The sequence below is a fragment of the Puma concolor genome, chromosome B1 (assembly GCF_028749965.1).
Source record: "Puma concolor isolate L17-30 chromosome B1, mPumCon1.1.hap2, whole genome shotgun sequence".
In the NCBI taxonomy this organism is placed as follows: domain Eukaryota; kingdom Metazoa; phylum Chordata; class Mammalia; order Carnivora; family Felidae; genus Puma; species Puma concolor.
Genome location: NC_141670.1, coordinates 204,434,569 through 204,455,049, shown reverse-complemented (window position 1 = coordinate 204,455,049; position 20,481 = coordinate 204,434,569). Strand labels below are relative to the sequence as shown.

Genomic DNA, 20,481 nt, shown 5'->3' with positions numbered 1-20,481 from the left:
GGCATCTCCGGCCCGCACCCCTGCGCGTCCCCCAGGCTGCCTCCCGCCGCACCCACCGGATCTGACAGCCTCTGTGTGGCCCTGGAAAATCCCACAGCGTCACAAGCCAGCCGCACCTACTGCGCTTGGGGAAACTGAGACCCACAGCAGGGAGGCCTTGGCATGAGTCTGGTGCGCGGCCAGAGGGGCCCCGGATTTGAGAGTCTCCTGTGGCCTGGCATTGGGTGGAGGGTTGGTCCGTACCTTCCCTGGCAGGAGGGGCCGTCACCCCATTTTTCAGGGTGCGACCGAGGCTCACCAGGCTTGAGTCCCTTGCTCGGCTCACGCAGCGGAGTGCGGATTCAAACCTGGTGCTCCCTGCCTCCTGTGCTCTTTCCTCTGAGGCTGTCTCGCCAAAGACTGCAGTGTGGCCCTTGGCCATGGTGCAGAAACCACCGGGACAAGCTGGGGGGAAACGGGACCAGGGAGGGAGTGTGCATTTAGCGAGTGCTTGCCCCGAGCTCTGCTCTTGGTTTAGGAGGGCTGTTTCCAGGGACCCATCTCGCAGGGGAAATAGTCCCCTCCCCCTCCAACCAAGGAAGGAGGGACCGCACCGGCAGTGGGCGTTGGGAGAGTGGCTGAGAGCAAATGGCAGGCAGCGGGAGGCAGAATTCTCTAGAAGAGGGTTTCTGAAATGGCCAACCTGTTCTCTGGAGGTGGCTGGGGAGCGGGGCGCCCTGAGACCCAGCAGAACCTGCAGACACATTTATCTAATGGCAGGTGGGGATAATGACAGGGTGCACACAGGGTAATTTTAGGTTTTCTGTGACCATAATTGATGGCTCCGCTCCCTCCTGTAATCCAGGGGAACCCTGGAAGGAGCACTGGCGTTTGTGGTTGTCTTGGGAGAGGGGCTCTGTGGGCACCGGGGGCCGTGCGGGGTCGTGAATCCAACGAGCAAGGGGGCTGGGGTTTGAACCGTGCTGTCCGCCTGCTGGCAAATTGTGATCTTGGCGAATGGTGGCACCTTCCTGAGTTCGGCTTCCTGGGGTGTGAAAACAATATTCCTGGTCACCTGGAGCGGAGGAGATTCGAGTGGGAAACCCTGCACGTAGTAGGTCCTCGGTAGCTTGTGATGGTCATTGCTAGGCGGCCACGTTCCCTTGTCTTTGTGAGTTTACCCAGCCCTTTGGAAATGCCAGCGCGCCTGCTCCCATCCACCTGTGGCTCGTGCCCCAGATGTGTCCCCGGGCCGTTATGTGCGCCCCACACCGCAGTGGGGGGAGCGGTGGTCCCGCGTGCCTGGCGCCTGGCTCTCGTGTGTGGCCGCTGTGCACATCTGGCGGGTCAGGGGCTTCCATCCTCAATGAGGACAAGCCCTGGTGCCCCCCTCCCGCCAAGAAGACTGGCATCATCCCAGTGCTTGGTGCTAACAGGTGTAGGTGGGCATCACTCTGTCCGGCATCCAGCTGCCCAGATGGGCCCTTTGGGCAAAGCCCGAGAGTCTGTACAACCTTCCCAGGTCACAGGCTCCCTCTCCTCCATGCCACCAGGCTGCAGGCACGTCTTCCTTCAGTTACATGATGTGGGTCACCTTTGAGATGGCTTGGGTGTGGCCTCAGGGCCCCGTGTATTTGCCTGCTTGGTTTGTGGCCTGTTATTCTGGGTGGCCAGGGAAATTGTCAGAGGCGGCATCCCGTGTCAGACCTAGATCCAGATCCCACGCGCTAGCTATGGGTTCCTTGTGCCTCAGTTTCCCTGTGGTATGGAGGGAATGCCCTTAGCTCTGCACGTAGCCTTGGCCTGCTGGCACGGGGGCCAGCAGATGAGGGGTGTGGTGGTCTCCTGACCTTGCAGCCTGTGGGGTCACGGCGGGTGAGGCGGGGTTGAGGGGAGTCCCTGATCTGGGAGGGGCCCCAGGGCCAGCTCTGATGGATGCCAGGTCCTCGAGCAAGACCCACGCTCTGTCTGGGCCTAGATGCCGTCCCTGGCGGCTGCAGACCTGGCAGGTGGGCATCCCCCAGCTGCTCAGAGGCTCCTGGCTCCTGGCCGGTTGGATCAACGTGCCGGGGCCGCCATAACAAAGCACCACAGACGAGGCGGCTTAACCACAGACGTTTATTCTCTCGCTTCTGGAGGCGGGAAGTTCAAGTTCAAGGTGAGGGCCTGGTTGGTTCCCGCTGAGGCCTCCCTCCTCGACTTGTAGACGGACCTCTTCTCTCTGTATTCACAGGGCTTTCCTTAGGTATGTGTCTGGGTCCAGATTTCCTGTTCTTAACAAGGGCGCGCCGCTCATGCTGGATTGGGGCCCACGTGACTGGCTTCGCGTTACCTGAATTACGCCATAGAGTCCCTCTCTCCAAAGGCAGTCCCCATTCTGCGTTACCAGGGGTAGGGCTTCAGCATGTGGATTTGGAGGGAGGCACAGTTCAGCCCCAAACAGGTGCAGGGCCAGGTGGAGAGCCTGGGCGGCCGCCTCCACCGTCCCGAGTTCATGGCTGCCTGGTTAAGATCACAGAGCTGCGAGGGATCTGGAGAATGTCGGGGAGCAAAGCCACTCACATGCACAGAGGGGACGCTGAGGCCCGGAGAAGGGAAAGCAACCGTCCAGGGTCAAGGAGAGAGTGTGGCAGAGCCAGAACCTGAGCCCCGGTCCCCTACTCTGGTTACCACAGCCCTGGGTATTTGGAACAGAGACACAGCCCTTCACCTAACCCGAGTGTGGACAAGGACCCACTGTGGGTAGCCGCAAAGGTGCTCACATCAGTGCCACAGGAAGTTAGCAGCTGCCTAAACGTGGAGGGGAGTGACGAGATACCAGCCCCGCCGTGCGGTCACTCGTTCGGGGGGCCCATGCCTACCGCACGCCTGCCGTGTGCCTGGCACTGCTCCAGGCCCCCCCGGGAAGAGCAGTGGACAAGAACAAACACAGTCCGCATCCCGCTGGAGCTGCTCACAGCCTGGTGGTGGGGGGAGCATTCTAGTTAACAGCATGCGAGGAGGTTTTAACGTTGGGAGAAATGCTTAAGCGGACAAGTTTAATTTAGACAACGGCGGAGGGCAGGGTTGTACGTCATCCGCGATCTCCAGGCTGCAGACACAATAAAGGAGGAAAAGCCGGGGGACACGCGTCAAGATGTCCGCAGTGGCCTGTCTCGTGGAAAGAGGACAAAGAAGGTTCCCCACATCTGCATCTTTATATACTCTCTGCGACTTTCCCAAATTTTCTCCTTTTGCAGTGAAAGTGAGAAAGGAGTGCTGCCGAGTCTAAGCAGGGCGCACGAAGTCCGTGACTTGGTGGGAGTTCCAGAACATTCCGTTCTGCGGGGGCCGCTGTCCTTTGGCTGGGAGTGGGGGTGGATGGTGTTAGGGAGCTTCCCACAAGCAGGGGCACTGGTGCCTGGCTTCTCTGCATGACTCTGTCAGAATCAGGTGCAGAAGACCAATCATCCTGACCCAGAAATCCATCTGAAAAGGGCGGTTTCCTCGCCCGAGAACCAGCTGGCACGCTCTGGCTCCGCAGGGGCATCCCTGAGTCTGACCTGTTTCCTCTCGTGTTCAGGGGCACCCCCTGACCTGCCACCCAGGACCTTTGGATTCTGTCGTTGAGGTTAATTTGGGGTTAGATGGCATATTTTCTGGAATCAAGTTCTGACTTTGGTGGACTCTTTTTTTTTTTTTTTTAATGTTTATTCATTTTTGAGAGATAGAGACAGAGCATGAGCAGAGGAGAGGCAGAGAGAGAGGGAGACACAGAATCCGAAGCAGGCTCCAGGCTCCGAGCCGTCAGCACAGAGCCCGACTCAGGGCTCAGACCCACGAACCGTGAGATCATGACCTGAGCCGAAGTTGGACGCTTCACCCACTGAGCCACCCAGGTGCCCTTGACTTTGATGAACTCTTGGCGAGTCCGGTCTTAACTGTCCCAGAAAGGGGAGTGTCACCCTCGCTTATGGAGAAGTCGCCCGTCTGGGACCCTGCCTCCCCAGAGCATCATCTGGAGTGTGGGAGAGCTGAGCTGCGCGGAGGAGATGGGCGCCTCGGGGTGATGACAGAAGAGGGTGGGAAGGGCCCCAGCCGGCAGGGTCTGTCCTGGCACCTGCCCTCGGCGGGGCCAGCCGTGGTGGCCGACAGCAGCAGCTGCCAGGACTCTGGTCCCTCCCCTCCGCACCGACACGGGGACTTCCTCACACCCCTGGCTCTGCCCCTGCCTCCACAGGACAGGACAAGGCCTCCACTGAACTCGGGTGTCGACATTCCAGCTCGGCCACCTGCTGGCATTATTGATTGTGGAACCTCTGTGTGCCTCCGATGCCGCCTCCCCCGGGGGTCTGGGGTAGGGACTGAGGGTGCAGGTCCTGACGTGTGAGAGAGGCTGGAGAAGTCAGCTAAAAATAGCCGCCATAGGAGAACACGGTGGTGTTCGGATCGCGGCTCAGTTGTGGATGACGACCACGTTGGGAGCCACGGAGGGGACCGGCCAGATGTGTGCCGACTCGCGTGGGCGGAGAGCCTTGGGCCTCAGGGCTGGTAGGACGCGGGGCAGAGCAACCTGAGCGGAGCATCTCTGTTTACTCGGGGGATGTTTCCATTGCCGCGGCCTCTAGGGTGTCAGGAAGGACCGTACTTCGGTGTCACCTCAGCCACGGCTCACGGGACGCTCCCTCGGGCCCCACGCCCGGCCAGATGCTCCTGAGTTCTCACAGCACTTCTCAGGGCTGCCGGGGTGTCCCCATGACCGGAGGGAGGTGTCCCCGTGACGGGAGGGGAAGCAAATACCCAGAAGGGCCTGGTGGCCGCCTGGCGTCGCGCCACACCCGGGTTTGAACCCCATGTGCCCAGACACTCCTCTTCCCACGTGGGTGGGCTCCGTGTGCCCACCTTCCCCCCACTGCCCCCTGCGCTTGCCTGAGCTGGCTCTTCCTGCCATTTACTGCCCCCCAGTAATGCGTGGCTGAGAGTTTGGGTTGGATAAGGCTTGGCCATTTGGGGCATCGTAATAATGCTTTGTAGCGACGGGGGGACTACAGGGTGCATCTTGTCCCCGAGAACCTTCTAGAGCAGCAGTCACGACTGCCCCGCGTCCCCGCTGCGGCGCCCGGCCCAGCCCCCCTGGCATCATCCAGCCCCATGGGTCGTGCCTCAGCTCCCGGGAATCCCAGCTCCACCCACCCGGGCCGCTGTGTGACCTTGGGCAGGCTGTCTTCCCTCTCTGGGCCTCGGCGTACCCGTCTGTAAAGACAGGGCCTACCGCCACCCTCAGGGATGTGACCCGCTTCTGACAACCCTGTCCCCCCTCCACTGTCCCCAGAGAGATGGTCTGAGCTTGAGGCTGAGCCAGCATCTCAGGGAAGCATGGCCCCCGTCATCCTCTTCTGCCACGTAGAGCTCGTCTGACAATTCGGTGGCAGGAAGCACTTGGCCTTTGCACGGAGGCTCCCTGATGTAAGGGGGCTTCTCCGCAGCCTGCCAGGGAAGCCACGTCTGTGGGCGTCTGCCTCGTACCTGAGCCGGGACGCCCGCGTCCTCCCTGTCCGTGGGCAGGACTGGGGAGGGCGGCACGTGTGCTTTGCATTTCGTGGCACTCACTTTCCCTTGGCTGCAGCCACCAGCAAGCCCCGCTGGGTGCCGGGGCTGGTCCTGGGCGCCTTCTGCCTCCGTGGGCTCCTCGGCTGGTGGCAGCCCAGCCAGGCTTCTACTGAACAGGAGCTGCTGCGAAAGGACGCGTTTGGGGGGCTCTGTGCACCATTTGCCTCGCCTGAAGATTTCTAAGCAACGAGAGAGGCCGTGTTGATGCCTTGGAAAGTACCGTCGGTGGCTTGGGGGTCAGGCTGACCTGGGCTCCAGTCCCAGTTGTCATCTGCTAGTCGGGTCCCGGCATCTGGGTTGCTTAGCTGCTCTTTGCCTCAGTTTCCCCACCTATAAAGTGGCGATAAGAGCACCCCAGCCTTCTCCAGTGTTTGCCAGCGTGCAGAGCCTCTCTCTGACCCTCTGCCTCTCCTCGGACGTGGGCGGCCCCAGGATCCTACCGGAAGATGATGTCTCAGTTGGGGCTGCAGGTGGGTGTGGAGTTCAAGAAGGAGGAGTTGCCAGGACCATCCCCGTGGCCCCCACTTCAGGTTCAAATCCATCAGGATGGCTCCCCCCGCCCCCAGCCTTTGCCCTGTGATGGCCGCCGTCCAGGTGCCCCTGGGGACAAGGACGTGGGTCCAGGCAGACTGCTGGGGGAGCCACCCCAGGAGGCACAGGTTGAGAAGACGAGGGGGGAGAAGGGGAGGGGGGAGAGTGGGGGCATTCGCATGGGTGGGCAGCTCCTCAGGGCAGTCCCGTGTTGGGGGGAGTGGGATGCTGGGGTCTTTGCCCTGCAGGGTGGGCGCGGTCCCCCCCCCGTCCGGTCCGGGGCCAGCGAGTGTCCACCGTGCTGTGGGGGAGCCTCAGGCTGCAAAGCAAAGTGGTGCATGGGTTTGCAGCACGGAGGGGTCAGCCAGCTCCTGTCCTTGTCTGCCACAGGAGACCTAGGGGTGGGGAGGGGACAGGTGTCACCACAGCTGCGCACCCGCTGTGGCTCCCACGTGCTTCAGATATGGTCCAGCCTCAGCTCGGGGCCACCTCCGTTCCCAGCCGTCAGCAGCCCCTCAAGGGCTCAAAGCCATTCCGGAATGTTCCGATGACTGTTTATTGAGCACCCACTGTGTGCAGAACGCTGTCCTACTTGTGGTGCCCAGATGCCCTTGCTTGGCTTTTTCCTGCCGCTCTCTCCACCGCCCCCCCCCCCCCACCCCGGCCCCCGTGCTGGAGCTCCTCCCCCTCAGTCTTCCAGGCTTCCAACCAGAGCTCCAGACCGGCTATGACGCTATCCCCGCTCTCTCGGGGCCTTCGCTGCCCTCCCTCCGCAGAGCTGGTGGGCGGTGGACAGGGCTGGGGTCTCCTGCTGAGGACCTGTGTCTGGTCCCCGCTGCGTGTGACCCAGGGCTAGGTCCCGCCCCTCCCCCAATGCCTCGTCTGGGGTGGTGCGGTGAGCTGAGTAATGGCCCCCTGAAATGTCCCTGTCCTTGTCCCCAGAACCTGGGCCTATGTTGGAAAGGGACTTTGCAGATGGGATTCAGTTAAGGACCTTGCCTTGGGGAGACTACCCAGTGGGCCCCTCGTGATCCAGGCCCCTCAGGAGAGGGAGGCAGGAGGCGGAGAGGGGAGAGGAGGGCCGAAGCAGAGGTCAGAGGAGGGAGGACCGAGGAGGGTCTGGGAGCCTAGGAACCAGGCGCCTCCAGAAGCTGGACGGGGCGGATGAGGGGTCCTCCCCGGGAGCCTACAGGAGGAGCCGGCCCTGTGGGCCCATTTCAGACTCCGAACCCCAGACCTGTGAGAGATGACGTCTGCTTCAAGCCTGTAGGTCTGTGACCATTTGTCGCAGCTGCTGCCTGTGACTCCGACGGCCCACGTTCCCCACCTTCCCTGCTGCTGGGTCGGGAGGCCCAGGGAGAGGCAACGTCTGCAAAGGGGGGATTGATTGTTCCCGACCTCCTCAGGGGTGCGAGACTGTGTGGTTTCAGCGCATGCACGCGGCCGGGGCCTCCTGCTCCTGGCGGTGTTTGGGGAGCACCTTCGTGAATAATGAATGCGCGAGGACTGCCCGTTGGAAGAGGAAAGGCAGGGAGGGGCCGGTGTTTACCGAGAACCTCCAGGCTCCTGCTCCGGCTCACGTGGGCCTCTCGGTGTCCAGGGCGGTGGGGTCGTGCCCCAGGCTCCGGATGCCTGGCCAGGGCGCCCGCTCACTGACCGGGCGGGACCTGCGCACGGATGGTTCGTGTTCTGAGCGTTCCTCCTGATCAGTCCCAGCTTCCTGACTGGGTGGGAAACCGGGGCTGGACGTCCGTGGTGTGTCCCGTAAGTCACCAGCCCGGATTCCAGCCTGCGAGCTCCTGGATCCAAACCCACATCTCCCCTGCTCACGTGGCCTCGCCCCTGCTCACGTGGCCCTCTTGGACCTCAGCCAGCCTTCCTCTCTTGTGGTCAGTGTCAGACCTGACCCCCAACATCTGTGCGGTTTCAGACGGTCCACGTCTGCGGGGTCTGGAGCCAGGCATTTCTCTAGTTCTGGGGGCACGGTCTGACACCCCCCGGGTGGGAGGGGGCAGGGGGATCTCACACAATCTGCTTTCCCCCGGTACCGGGTGAGCCCGGGTCTCGGGATGGTGCGTGAGCGGCTCTGGGGTCGGTGGGAAGACATAGGACGGTCTGGTGGAGAGGTGAGTGGGTCCTAGCTCTGGCTGCGTGCCCCCCGGCAGGTGCCTCCACCCTCGGAGGCCTCACCCCTCACGTGCCGTTGGGGTCGGGGGCGTCTTCTGGGCCCTGCCAGCCCTGCACCCGGGTGTGGGCACCTCGGGACACAGGATTTGCTCTCAGGCAGGCAGGTGATGGCAGTGGCCGCGGCGTTTCCCACCCGGGGCCCCAGCACCCCGAGCACACCTCCCGCTGCCCCTGTGACATCTGGGGCCTCTTGCCCGTGTGACACCTTGGGCGCTGTTCACCCCTCTGGGTCCCTGCCCACTGCCTCTCTCACCCACCCGCCTCAGGTAAAGCAGCAGCTGGTCGGACCGAGATGTGAGAAACGTTTCTGGATGCGCAGCCCTGCGCCGGACACACGGAGGGCGCTGGGCAGACCAGGGCGGCAGGGACCCTTCCCCGTGGAGGTCACAACCCAGACAGACAGGGAACAGGTGTATCAGAACCTGGTGGGAGGCAGAATGGGGACGGGACAAGAGGAATCGCGTCCGTATGGCATCAGGGAAGGCTTCCTGGAGGAGAGGGCACGGACTTGAGTCCCAGGACCGGCACGTGAGTGGTGACTGGGGAGGCAGGAGGCTCAGCACGAAGGCAGGGAGGTGGGGAACGAGGGTGTCCGGGCATCAGCAGACCGTCCGGTGGGGCCAGAGCGGATGAGCCGCACGGGAGGGGTCAGGCCGGGCGGTGAGGAAGGAGTCAGGACGGCGACCAGGTGTGAGCGCCAGCGGTGGGCCCGGAGCCATGGCGCTGGCTAATGTCTGCCGTCCTGCCGTGCTGCCGGCACCCGCGCGTTCAAGCCCAGATCGACTCGTGGGCCTCCGAGGCCCCCCGCTCCGCCTCCTTGTTTGTCGTTCTGATCCAGCGGTTCGCCTCCAACTGAAACCGGGCCCGGCCTGCCAAGTGCTCGGGGAGTAGTTGTGGGGTGCGGGGTTACACGCATCAGCTCCCTCACACACGTCCCGGGGTGCTGCAGAAATCAGGAAATGCGATATGTGTACGAGAAGCCCGGCATCCAGCGAGGCGCCTCCCTGCCTGTCCCTAACGGGGGAGGGAGTAGGGTGCAGCGTGAGTGTGGCTAAAGGGCAGGGCGGGTGTGGGCGTGGTTGCAGGGCCCAGAGGGTGCCGTGGGGTGCAGCCTGGCCACGGGCTACTGCACGGGATGGGCGGGGGCCCCAGTGCTGGGTGGGTGGGGGCTCCTGGTGCTGGGGGACGTAGGGTGGCGGTGCCCCGTCTGCAGGCCACCTGGGACTCGGGCTGCCTCGATTGCTCTCCCCTGCAGGCCCTCTAGTTCCCTGCTCGCCCTGTCCCCCTGGCCAAGCCGGGCCCCCCGAAGCCTGTAAGGCCTAGGGCTGGCATGACGCGTCCCGCCACCGATGCTGCCTCTTCCCCTCCTCCCTCGGCTTCCGTCTCCTGCACCGCGGTCCCTTCTCTGTCTGTGTCCTTGTGGGCAGTGGCTCAGCCAGCAGGCTTTGAAGGAGCCGAGAGGACTTTGGACAGCCAGTGGCTTACGCGCCCGAGCCCCCGGGCGGGGAGGGGTGGGGGCCGGTGAGGGCCTCTAGGGGGGCTTGTGGCAGCCCAGCGCAGGAAGCTCTCCTAGCAGGTGATGCCGTGGGCTGGAGGTCGCGGGGCTGGAGAAGAGGGGACTCAGCCCCCCCTCACTGGAGGGCGATGGGCGGCAATAATTTGCTCACCATTCTGGAGGCCAGCGGGCCGCTCCCCCCAGCGTCACCGGGCTGAAGTGAAGGTGTCAGCGGGGCCACCACTCCGGGGGGCTCCGGGGAGAACGCACTCCTTCCTCTTCCGGCTTCTGGGGCAGCGACCCCACATCCCTTCCCGCCCGTCTCCCCTGCCTCCCTCCCACCAGGACGCTGGTGAGTGCATCAGGGCCCGCCCGGACCATCCAGGACGGTCCCCGTCTCCAGACCCTTAACCGGATCGCACCTGCGGCGGAGGGCATCCCCCAGCATCCGGCAGACGGCCTCCTTGCCCACCGCTTCTGGGACCCACACTTGTCCTCTCCCTGTGGGGTCTCCAGCCCGGCAGAGGGTTTTCGAGGACGACTTCTCATTGGGGGGGAAAAATGCGACTCTTAACTCGGCTAAATTTAAACTTCCCCAAACCCCGTGAGCTGGATCCCGTCACAGACCGCCGACTGGGGCGCCAGCTTCAGGGCAGCCATCAGGCACACGCACGAGCCTTAAGTACATCCGCGCCCTTTGGTAGAGGAATCGCTTCTTCGGGACTCTTTCTGCAGAGGCTCTGGAACACAGACACGGGTCTACACCCGGACGGTCGGCCGGCGCGGGGCGGGCACGCTGTGCAACGCGGCCGTCCCGCCCCCAGAGCGCGGGGCACGTTCATCACTGTCCGTCCACAGTGGGGGCTCTCAGACCCGCTTCTAAATGGGTTGTATTTGTTGGCGTTTCCTGAGCCGGACGTCAAGATGGGGAAGATCCTAAGATATTTGCTAACTCGACGGATAATACAGCCCTTTGTATGTCAACATGCGTTTTTAGTGGCCCGAGGGGCGTTGCTTTACAGTCGGGCAAGTCTCCTCAATGTCCGGCTTGAGAGGCGACGGCTGGACTTCACGTCCGGCCTGTGTCCAGCCGGTCCCGACGCCGCACGTGCCCTCGGGACGAGGTGCGAGTGGACCCGGGAAGCAGCATCTGAATCTTGTTCCGAAACTGGCTCTGACCCCGCCCCACTCCCCGACGGGGTCTCGGCCCCCCGCGCCCCGGGGCTCCCCGCCACACACCTTGGAGAGCCGCCGGTCGAGGCGGGGTGCCCTGCAGTCGTGACGGCGGTGATGAGGGGTCGGCGAGCCCACGCGTCAGTGCTGGCGACGGGTGAGGAGCAGGGGACGCGGAATCCCACGCGCCGCTCCGTGTCCGCGACGCATGCACGGAAGACGCGCCGGGAGAAAACGCAGCACCGCGCGGGAGGGTCGTGGGCACCTTTTGCGCCCCGGCTGACGCCGGACTGCTCTTGCCGACCCACTTTGAGGACGCGCAAGGGGCAGGGTTCGGCTCAGGGAGGCTTGATTTGAGCGCAGCTGCCCGGCTCTCCGGCCCCAGCGCCGGCTCCGGGGACGCATTCCCCATTTCGGGAGGAGCGTGCTCGCCGTGGAAGTGGGGCGGTGGGTGGCACGACGCGTGACCAGCACGGGAGTTTCACGCGGGCGTGTGCGTCGGCTGCAGTTACAGACGGGAGGGGGTTCTGCTCTGGAGCAGATTCCAGGGTGGTCCGTGAGGAGAGAGCCGGGGTGCCCGCACCCCGCCGAGCTGCAGCAGAAAAGCTAAATATAGCCCGGGCCTGTGCCGGTCTCCGCGGGGGCCCCCGCCCCCGCCGCCGCGGCCGGAGCTCGGGGGACCGATTGATTTGTCTAATAAAAATCAATGTCTGCTGCTCGCGGAGCATCTAGTAACGCCGGGCCCGGCGGAGAAGTCGCGGATCCCCGTGGGGGCGGGGGCGAGGCTCCCACGCTGCGCACAGGGCGCTCTCGCTCGGGACGCGCGACGTGCCCGAGGTCAGGCGGCTGGTGACGAGGGGGTGGGGTTCACACGGGCCTGGCCGGCTCTCGGGGGACCCCCCCCCCAGTGCCGCCTCCCCCAGGGACACGTGTCTCCTCGTGAGGTCTCCAGATCGTCCTGCTTCTCAGTAAAAGGTGCCTCGCGGGCGGCGAGAACGGCAGTGGACAAGTATTGGCCATTTGCCCCCCCCCCCCCCCCCCGACACTGAGGGGCGGCGGCCACATGCCTGTTTTGCAGGTGGGGACGTGGAAGCCAGGCGGCGAGGAGAAGGCCACCTGGAGTCCCCAGCTGGCAGGTGGAACCAGCATTTGCCCTCGGGCGTTCCCTTTGGACTCTGGGCTCCCGCTGACCTGTGACGCGCTTCCTGTGATCTGCACCAAATGTGGGTCAGCTTCCCGCCGACGCCTCCTGAGACCCTCTGCGACCCTGCGTGACCCGTCCCTGAGCTCAGAGCCTGCGTTGGTTCATGTGCGTGTGGGGTTTTCCTCCACACCTCAGCTGGCCGAGGCGGGGGGCTCCTGACGCTCCGACGGCTGGGCTGGGGCTAGGCTGGGCTGTCGGCGGTGGCTGTCACTGCCCGGAGCCCTGGGGATGGGGTAGGAAACATTCTGAAAGGGTCTTATACAGAAACCGTTGCTTTTCTTAAAATAGGACCCACAGCCTCCAAGGTGGGTACCTTGGAAAGGGCATCTTGCTAGAAAGTGGGGTCCTGAGGGCCGTTTCTGCCCCGCCCCAGTGGCCTGGGGACCAGCACCGAAGTCCTGCTCGGGGCTCTGATGCCTCCCTTCCTGGACCTCCTCGACTGACTTCCTATTTCCCCTGTGAGGACCTGCCTCTCCCTGGTGGGGGGGACTGATATCAGGAAGGACACCCCCTTCGCAGGAGACCATTCCCTCTGCCCCAAAGGCGGGGCCCCACCCTGGGTCCTGTGGGCGGCACGGCAGCATCTTCCAACTCGCAGCCAACCAGCCCAGCGTCCGTGGGGGAAGGGCGGGGGGCAGAGGCGGTGGCTTCACTTGAGTGTATCGATCTGCTGGCCAGGTGCTGGAGGTGACCCTGAGTTAGTTTCTCCTCCAGGCATAATGAGAAAGCCAGACGGTACGTGATGAAAACACAGCATGAGAAAGCACTTCTCTGGGGACAGAGAGAAGCCGGCTAGTGAAGCTGCTCGGAGAGAGAAATCCTGGCAGGCTTCCTGGAAGAGGTGGCATTAAGCAAGTAGGTGTCAGCCAGACAAAGCCGTGGGGAGAAGGGCGCCCCGCGGCAGGCACAGAGCCCTGGAGGAGAGAGTGGAGGGTGTGCTGGAGAAACTCCACTGGTGTCGGTGCCCCAGGTTAGGCCCTGGGTAAGGTGCCAGGGCCCCACAACCCTGTCTGCCTCTCCTGTACATGGTCTTCCTGCGCCTGTTTGGCATCGCGCTAGCAGGTGGTGTTCAGGGAGCATGTGAGGGGCTGATGAGGCACAGGGGAGAGGAGGGGAGAGGGAGGACTTCATGCTTCCGCAGGCACAGACCCTGCGTCTTCTGACAGGGCTGCTGGGGTCCAGGGTGCTGGCAACTCAGCCAGTGATGCCAGGCCAGGCCAGGTTTAGGGGGCTGTGGGTGTCACGACCCCTGCAAGAGAGATATTGCCCAAGAGCTGGCGTGCCCGGGTCAGGGAGGGCTTGCGGGTCCCCGTGCAGGGGAGAGGGAGGCGGGAGCAACACAAGGGACGCCGTGCTGAGGCCCCTCCTCATCCTCCCCACCTGCTGTCGAGCTGTCTTCCGTGGCCCTTTGGCCCCTCTGGACTGGGGTTCCTCGAGGGTCACGTGGGGTCAACCTCCTCTGAGGGCTCAGGGACGAGGGCGCTGTCTCGGGGAGGGAGGTGGCACCGGCCGGGCGGGAGAGAGGCTGGGCGTGCCGGCCAGCCCCTGTTCTGGAAGCCCGGACCCCCCTCGCACGCAGCAGGCTGGCCCCACAGCCCGTCCACAGCCCTCCGTCACCCTCAGCTCTCCTGAGAATAGCAGAAGCGGCCCTTTTTCAGGCTTTCCCCATGTCATTAAATCTGTGGCTCTGTGAAGCCAGGGGACACAGGTGACAAGGGCGTGTGCCCGCTGCGTCTGAGGTGAAGAGCCATCTCAACGGCTATGGCGCTCTCCCCAGCCAGGGGCTGCTGGGGCAGCGACGTGAGGCCCCCCAGACCCCCGCCGTCTGGAAGTCCAGTCCGGCGAGGGAGGCTGGCAGGGGACCAGACAGGCACAGGCCTTAGTGCCTCAGTGCCACCTAGACCAGCGGGACTCAGAGACCAGGAAGGGGCCTCGGGCCAGTCCGAAACCCTGGTGACAGCCGGGCCCCGGCTGTCCCAGTTCTGGAGTAGAACCTTCTCCATTCCCCACGGCGTGCCCGACTCCAGGGACCGCGGCGGTTTGGCAGCGGGCGTCTGTGGCTGGCGGTGGGTGGGGACGGTCACTGGCCTCCGTGGCAGCAGCAGGGGAGTGTTGACCGGCGGGCAAGGAGGGGCCTCCCCACCACCGCTGCCACGGAGGAGCTGGGCCCCTCCCCGGCCTCTGAGCTCCGTGGCAGGTGCCGGGCTGTTCGTACCCCTTCCTGCTCAGACACTCGTCCGCTCTCTGTCCGAGGTGACGGAACCATGCGACAGGCGGCCGAACGTCAGCAACTTTGGAATGCGGAGGAAAGGAGGGTGAGCCAGTGCGCTGAGCGCGTCGTCGACAACGGTCCTCCTACTTAGAACCCAGAATCACGCTGGCAAACGGGGCTCCCGTGTGCAGACCCGCGAGGGACCTGCCCCGAATACTGAGCACAGCGGATCCACCCTCCCCCGCGGTGTCCTGTGCGGCCGCTGAATTATTCAGATATCGATTACTTGACTCAGCTTGAACAAAGAGACCCGAGTCGCATCCGTGGCTGGCAAAGGCCACTTCCCTGCGTGCCCGCGAGCTTCTGGCGAAGGGAAGTGAATTGCAGGCAAACGCTGAACCAGGCCCCATGTGGCCGTGGTCTTGCGAAGGAGGACGATGGGCTGGTAATTAACTGCAGGGCACGTCCGGGCCCGGACTGGCGGGTCCCCACGGGTCTTCCGTAAGATTGTAGCTCATGTTTCTTCCCAGCTCTGGGGTGTTTGTGACACCGTTAGTTTTTCCAGAATCCTCGGAAATACTCAGGGCTCTGGGGTGGAGGTGGGGGAGGCAGGACGCTGAGGCCACAGGGCCAGAGTCAGGGCTGCCTGTGCCCCGGGCCCCACCCCCCGCCCTGAGATGGCTGGGGGTGGGGGGAGAGGGAAGGGGGGTGGGTGGGGGCAGGGTGGAGGTTGGCTGAGCTCAAAGACAGGTGGGATCACCTTGGAGGAGCACTGCCCACCCACCTGCCCCGCAGCAGGTGACCCCAATAATTTCAATGAGAAAAGAGGCTTTAAAAGATACGATTCACACACCCAGGCCCCGTTTGTGCTCACGGGAAGTGTCCTGGTCCTCGCCACCTCCCAGCAGCCTCTGCGCTCCCTGACGCCCGCCTGACGCCCGCCTAACTGGCCAGCCGGAGCCTGCCTCTCTGCTAAACTCTGTCACCAGCCCTCCACTGCCTCCCACACGCATCTGGGTACCACTCTGGCCAGAGGGGACCTTACACGGGGGCCCCGAGCATCCAGTTTTGCCAAAGCCGACTGATGAGCAGAAAAGGAAAAATCTGTGACTCCCAGCAACACAGGAAGGCCCCCAGGCCCCGCTGCTGTATTTTCTCCCGGCTCTTGCCTCCGCGCGGACCCTCAGGTGGCACCCCGTGCTTGTCTCCTCGACCTTCCGGAAGCTTCTATGGCAAGTAGTATCGCAGCGACCGCGGGTGGCTCTGAGCGGGTTTTCCGTGCTTCGTTGACCACATTCTCTCTTTCCTTCACTCGGTGGACAGGGTTTCCCGTTTTGTTTTTTTGTGTGTTTAACATGTTTAAATTGAGATAACATAGACATAATGTAAAACCTACATCGGTGTCAAGGACATTTCACATTCTTGTGAAACCTGCACCACCCTCCGTCTCCAGGGTGTCTCCATCTCCCCAACGGAAACCGTGTCCCCTGAACTGATTCTCTGTGCGCCCCGCCCGCGGCCCCTGGCGACCTCCATTCTGCCTTCGCCGGGCATCTGATGCTCTGGGGACCTCAGAAGCGCGGTCACACGGTATTTGTCTCTGCCGCCGCCTCGCTGCACTGACCGTAACGTCCTCCAGGTCCGTCCACGTGGCGGCAGGTGTCGCCAGGTCCTTCCTGCTCCAGGCTGGGAGACGCTCCATCGGGTGGACCGCGTTGTGCTTCGCCGTTCGCCTGTTGATGGGCACCTGGCTGCTTTTGGCCACAGGGGTGCACATACCTGTTCTGCTCTGCTTCCTCGGGCATAATCCAGATTTCTGCATCGGGGGCAGACTCCGGGGCTCGGCCGAGGGGCTGAGACCCGGCCCCTCCCCACCCCACTGCCTGTCACCTCCTCGTGAGCACCGGTGCCCAGGCCGTGGCGCTGAGCTCGTAGGGGTCCCTCCTGCCACCCCTGCAAATTTGCTTCAGGGGCCCGCCTTCCCTTGCGCTTCCCCCCTCCATCAGCCAGCCTTTGGGTGGCCTCCAGCCGGCTCTCCCTGACCTCCCCCCACCCCCCACTGATGCACCTGTGTGTCCTCTTGTCTGGGTGCATCTGTGCCCTTTCTGTCCCCCTCCCTCGACCGGGGATTCCACAGGAGGCACTTCGGCACCCCTCTCTGCCCCCGCCTTGCTCCCCCCACCCCTCCGTCCCAGAGCCAGCACACATCTGCTGCAGCCCAGAGGCCTGAGCTGTCGGGGGGGGGGGGGGCATGACCCCGGGCCGCAGCTCCCAGGAACCGGGAAAGCGTCCGCATGAGAGCAGGGTGGCCTGGGGCTCCCCGGGAAACACAGCCCCGTGCTTGGGAAAGCTGCAGGGCGCAGGCGCTGAGGTGTAAATTTATCCACACTGAGCTGGAAAACATGCCCGCCCCTTCATTCCCCTGCTTCCCCGGTCCCGGGAGCGTGATTCATAGGCCCGCCCTGGTCGGCCCCCTCACGGCGCCCCGTTGTCTGGGACGCAGGGACGCTGACCCACGGAGCAGACCCCACGGTGGGCGGCAGGCGGCGGCTGGGGCCCCCCCTCCGTCGTGCTTTGGGGGTTTGCCGCCCTGGGCACAGCATCGACTGGCACGTTCTGCTTTCATTGCGTAATTAAATTAAATTTACCATTTTCGCCATTTCCGGTTGTCCAGCTCAGTGGCCTAAGCGCATTCGCGTTGTCGTGAGGCCGTCCCCACCCTCCTTCCCAGAACTGTTTGGTGTCCCCGGACTGACACGGGGCTCCCCGCCCCCGGTCCCCACCGTCCACTTGTGTCGGCGGATCTGACCCCTCCGGCCCCTCGTGGAAGTGGGATCCTTGCACTGAGCCGAGTGTCTCCAGGGTTCATCCGTGCCTGGCGTGCGTCAGAATTTCCTTCCTCTTTCGGGCCGAACAATATTCCGTTGTGGGGACATGCCACATGTTGTTGATCATCCACCTGCTGGTGGCCCCCCCGGGCTGCTCCCACTTCGCCTGTTGTGAATCATCTGCGGTGGCCACGGGTATGCGGTCCTGATTTGACGGTCCCATCAGCAGCTCTGCGGCCGGTAGCCTCACGACCGTCCCGTGGTCCCGCCCTCAGCAGGGCCCGGGCGCCAGGCCCGCACGGGACACGTTACGCGTGGCTCTTGGGTTTCCCTCCCCACGGCCTCCCGTGGCTGGGCGCCGTTTGTGTCCCCGGTGCACAGAAGAGAAACTGAGGCCGGTGAGGAGCCGGGCGCTGGATGGAGGAGTGGCCGTGTGCGGGACCCACATCGCCCCTTTCCCCGGAGCACGTCCGACGGCCTGTCTGCGTCGGTCCATTCGCTGGCTAGCGCGTTGGCTCGTGGAAGCCCCAGGGGTCCCACCCTGCGTCCCGTGCTGGCTCACACGGGGGGAGGAACCGGCGAGGGGTGAGGGGGTTCGGGCCGCGCTGCAGGCACGCGGGCCCGCTGGCCACACGCGTGTTCCGACTCGCCGCGAGCCCCGCGGAGGTGTCTGCGCCCGTGCAGACCCGACAGATGGCCGGGGCCGGAAGTGCTAAATGGAAGTAACTTCCGCCAAACCGCTCTCCCCAGGGCCGTCCTGATTTCTGCCTTTGCCCAAAGGAGGCCTGAGTTCCCGGTCCCGCCCCCTCCCAGCCCGGGGCGCCGGGCAGCGAGTCTGTTCCTATTTGCCGAGAGGGTGGGAAGCAAGCCCCCGCCCCCCACCGTTGAGCTGCCTTCCCGGGGACTGGGGGCGCCAAGAGCCCTTTCTCCATCTCCGGGCCACGTGTGCCTCCACAGATTTCCTGTCCCTCCTTTGCCCGTTTTCCAATCGGCTGCTCATCTGTGTTTGTTGACTCGGGAGGCGGATGGGTGTGTGGACTGCGCTTTGTCAGGCCGGGGGTGGCTCCCCGGTGATCCCAGTGCAGGATGGCACCCCCACGGGCCGGGGGGGGGGGGTGGGTGTGTGTCCGGGGGTGTCGGTGGCACAGTAGCCCGGCTGGCAGAAACACGGCCCCCCCCCCCCCAGCCCACCCTTCTCGGTGGCTGGTCTGCCCTGCAGGCGGCTCTGGGGGCCACCAAGGTGTCCCTGGGCCTCCTGCAGCTTCCCGTGGCTCCAGGCTTCCCAGCTGCTGACCCCTCCGCCGGACCCACTCCCCTCTGAAGCTTTCTTTGTCTTGTTCAGAAGCCGGCAGAATTTGTTCGATTCTTTGTTTATTTATTATTTTTATTTTTTAATGTCTATTTTTGCGAGAGAGAGAGAGAGACAGAGTGTGAAGGGGGGAGGGGCAGCGAGAGAGGGAGACACAGAATCCGAAACGGGCTCCAGGCTCCGAGCCGTCAGCACAGAGCCGGACGCGGGGCTCGAACCCACGAGCCGCACAAACCGTGAGATCGTGACCTGAGCTGAAGCCGGACGCCTAATCAACAAGCCACCCAGGTGCCCCTCCCCTTCAGATTTTAGAGCCCAGCCCTGCTGATGCCCTGACTCAGGAGCTCGGCCTCCCGAACGGTGAGAGCACAGGTGTCTGCCGTTCAAGCCCCCCAGTGTGGGGTCATTTGTCACCGCAGCTGCGGAAACCTGATGCCGTCACCAGCTGGGAAGGACAGATGTCATTTAGCAAGCGCCACCGTCTCCCAGGCTGGGCACCAGGTGCCTTCACCTACAACCTGTCATTTGTCTCCCTGCAACCCGGCAGGTAGGCATCCCCCTTTTACGGACAAGGAGACTGAGGCTCAGAGAGGTTATGTCTCTGGGTCAAGGTCACCCAGCTGCTCAGCGATGATGGAGCTGGTTGCACACCCAGGGCGGCCCGAGCTGCAGAAGGGGAGGTGAGGGAAGCGGCGGGTGGACGCAGACGGGCGCGGCATTCTCTTTTCCCGCTATGGATTGCCGGGGGCTTCCAGGCAGAGGTGTCCAGCACGCAGCTGGTGCTGGGGGCTGAGTGCTCAGGAGAGGCCGGGGCTGGGCCCTAGAAATCCTTGCTCAGGGCCCGGACGGTGTTGCAGATCCCTCCAGACCCAAATTTTTATGCCCCTGAAAAAGCGTTGGTGTCTTCTTCCCTTTAAAGTCACCTTGAGAATCTGTACCATCTGCTGGAAGGTTCCAGGCTCCGATCTCATTGGTCTCTCGTCTTTTAAGCAGATGTGAGTGAACAACAGAGCAGTGATTGCTGGGGAGTGAAGGATCATGCCGGAATGTGGGGCAGGGTTGTGCCGGGAGGAGGGGGAGGGAGCCCATAGGATCCTCACTGGCGGAGATGCTGGGGCCGCCTGGGACCACACACGCCTTTCCTTTTTGGTCGGAGCCCCTTCCCAAGCCGCCTGATGCACCTGACTGCTCCTGGGATGCGGGCTGCTGTGTGGGCGGCGGGGGAGGACTGTCCACGAGGCAGGGTGGCCGGGACCACATCCTCGAGCGTGCGTGTGTCCTTCCAGGCACCTGTCAGCCCCGCCCACCCGCGCTGTGCAGAAAGAGCACCTTTCTCTCTTTTCTTTCGATCACTTTGTTTCACTCGGGCCCCCCTCCCTGGCAGGTGTGGATGCTGGGCTAGAAGTTTCTGCACGGCAGGTGGCGACCCATTTGTGGGCGTGAAATCAGTTCAGTGGGTCACATCGGCACTGGTTATGTAAGGAGGGGGACTGGCTAGGGAAACGGCAGCGCCCGTCGCGAGCGATAAAAGTAGGTATTGTTTGGTGAAAACCAATAGTTATATATTTACGTGCGGCATGAACCACGGCTGTGTGTGGTGACCGAGGAATGAGCCCTGCAAACTGTACCGCGTCTTTGTCCGCGGGACCTAGGAGTGCGGCCGTATTTGGGAGGCGGTTTTTGCAGATGGGATTAAAGGAAGGATGTCGTGATGGGGGGATTATCCTGGATTAGCCGTGTGAGCCCTAAATGTGATCACGGTTATTCTTAGAAGAGGAGGCGGAGGGAGGTTATAGGGACAGACGCACAGAAAACAAGAACACATGACCGCAGAGGCAGGGGTGGGGGTGATGAGGCCGCAGGCAGCGAGGGCCGGCTGCCCCGGAGGCTGGAAGGGGGGCGGGGGGGCAGATTGTCCCCAGAACGGCTGCAGCCCTGCGGGTACCTTGATTTCGGCCCAGCGGCACCGATTCT

At 63.6% G+C, this 20,481-nt stretch overlaps 1 protein-coding gene across 1 annotated transcript in view; it reads left to right on the top strand.

Moving 5' to 3' along the window:
* ABLIM2 (actin binding LIM protein family member 2) overlaps positions 1-20,481 on the top strand; it is a 143,012-nt gene that overhangs the window by 722 nt on the left and 121,809 nt on the right. The gene's annotated exons all lie outside the window — the stretch shown is intronic.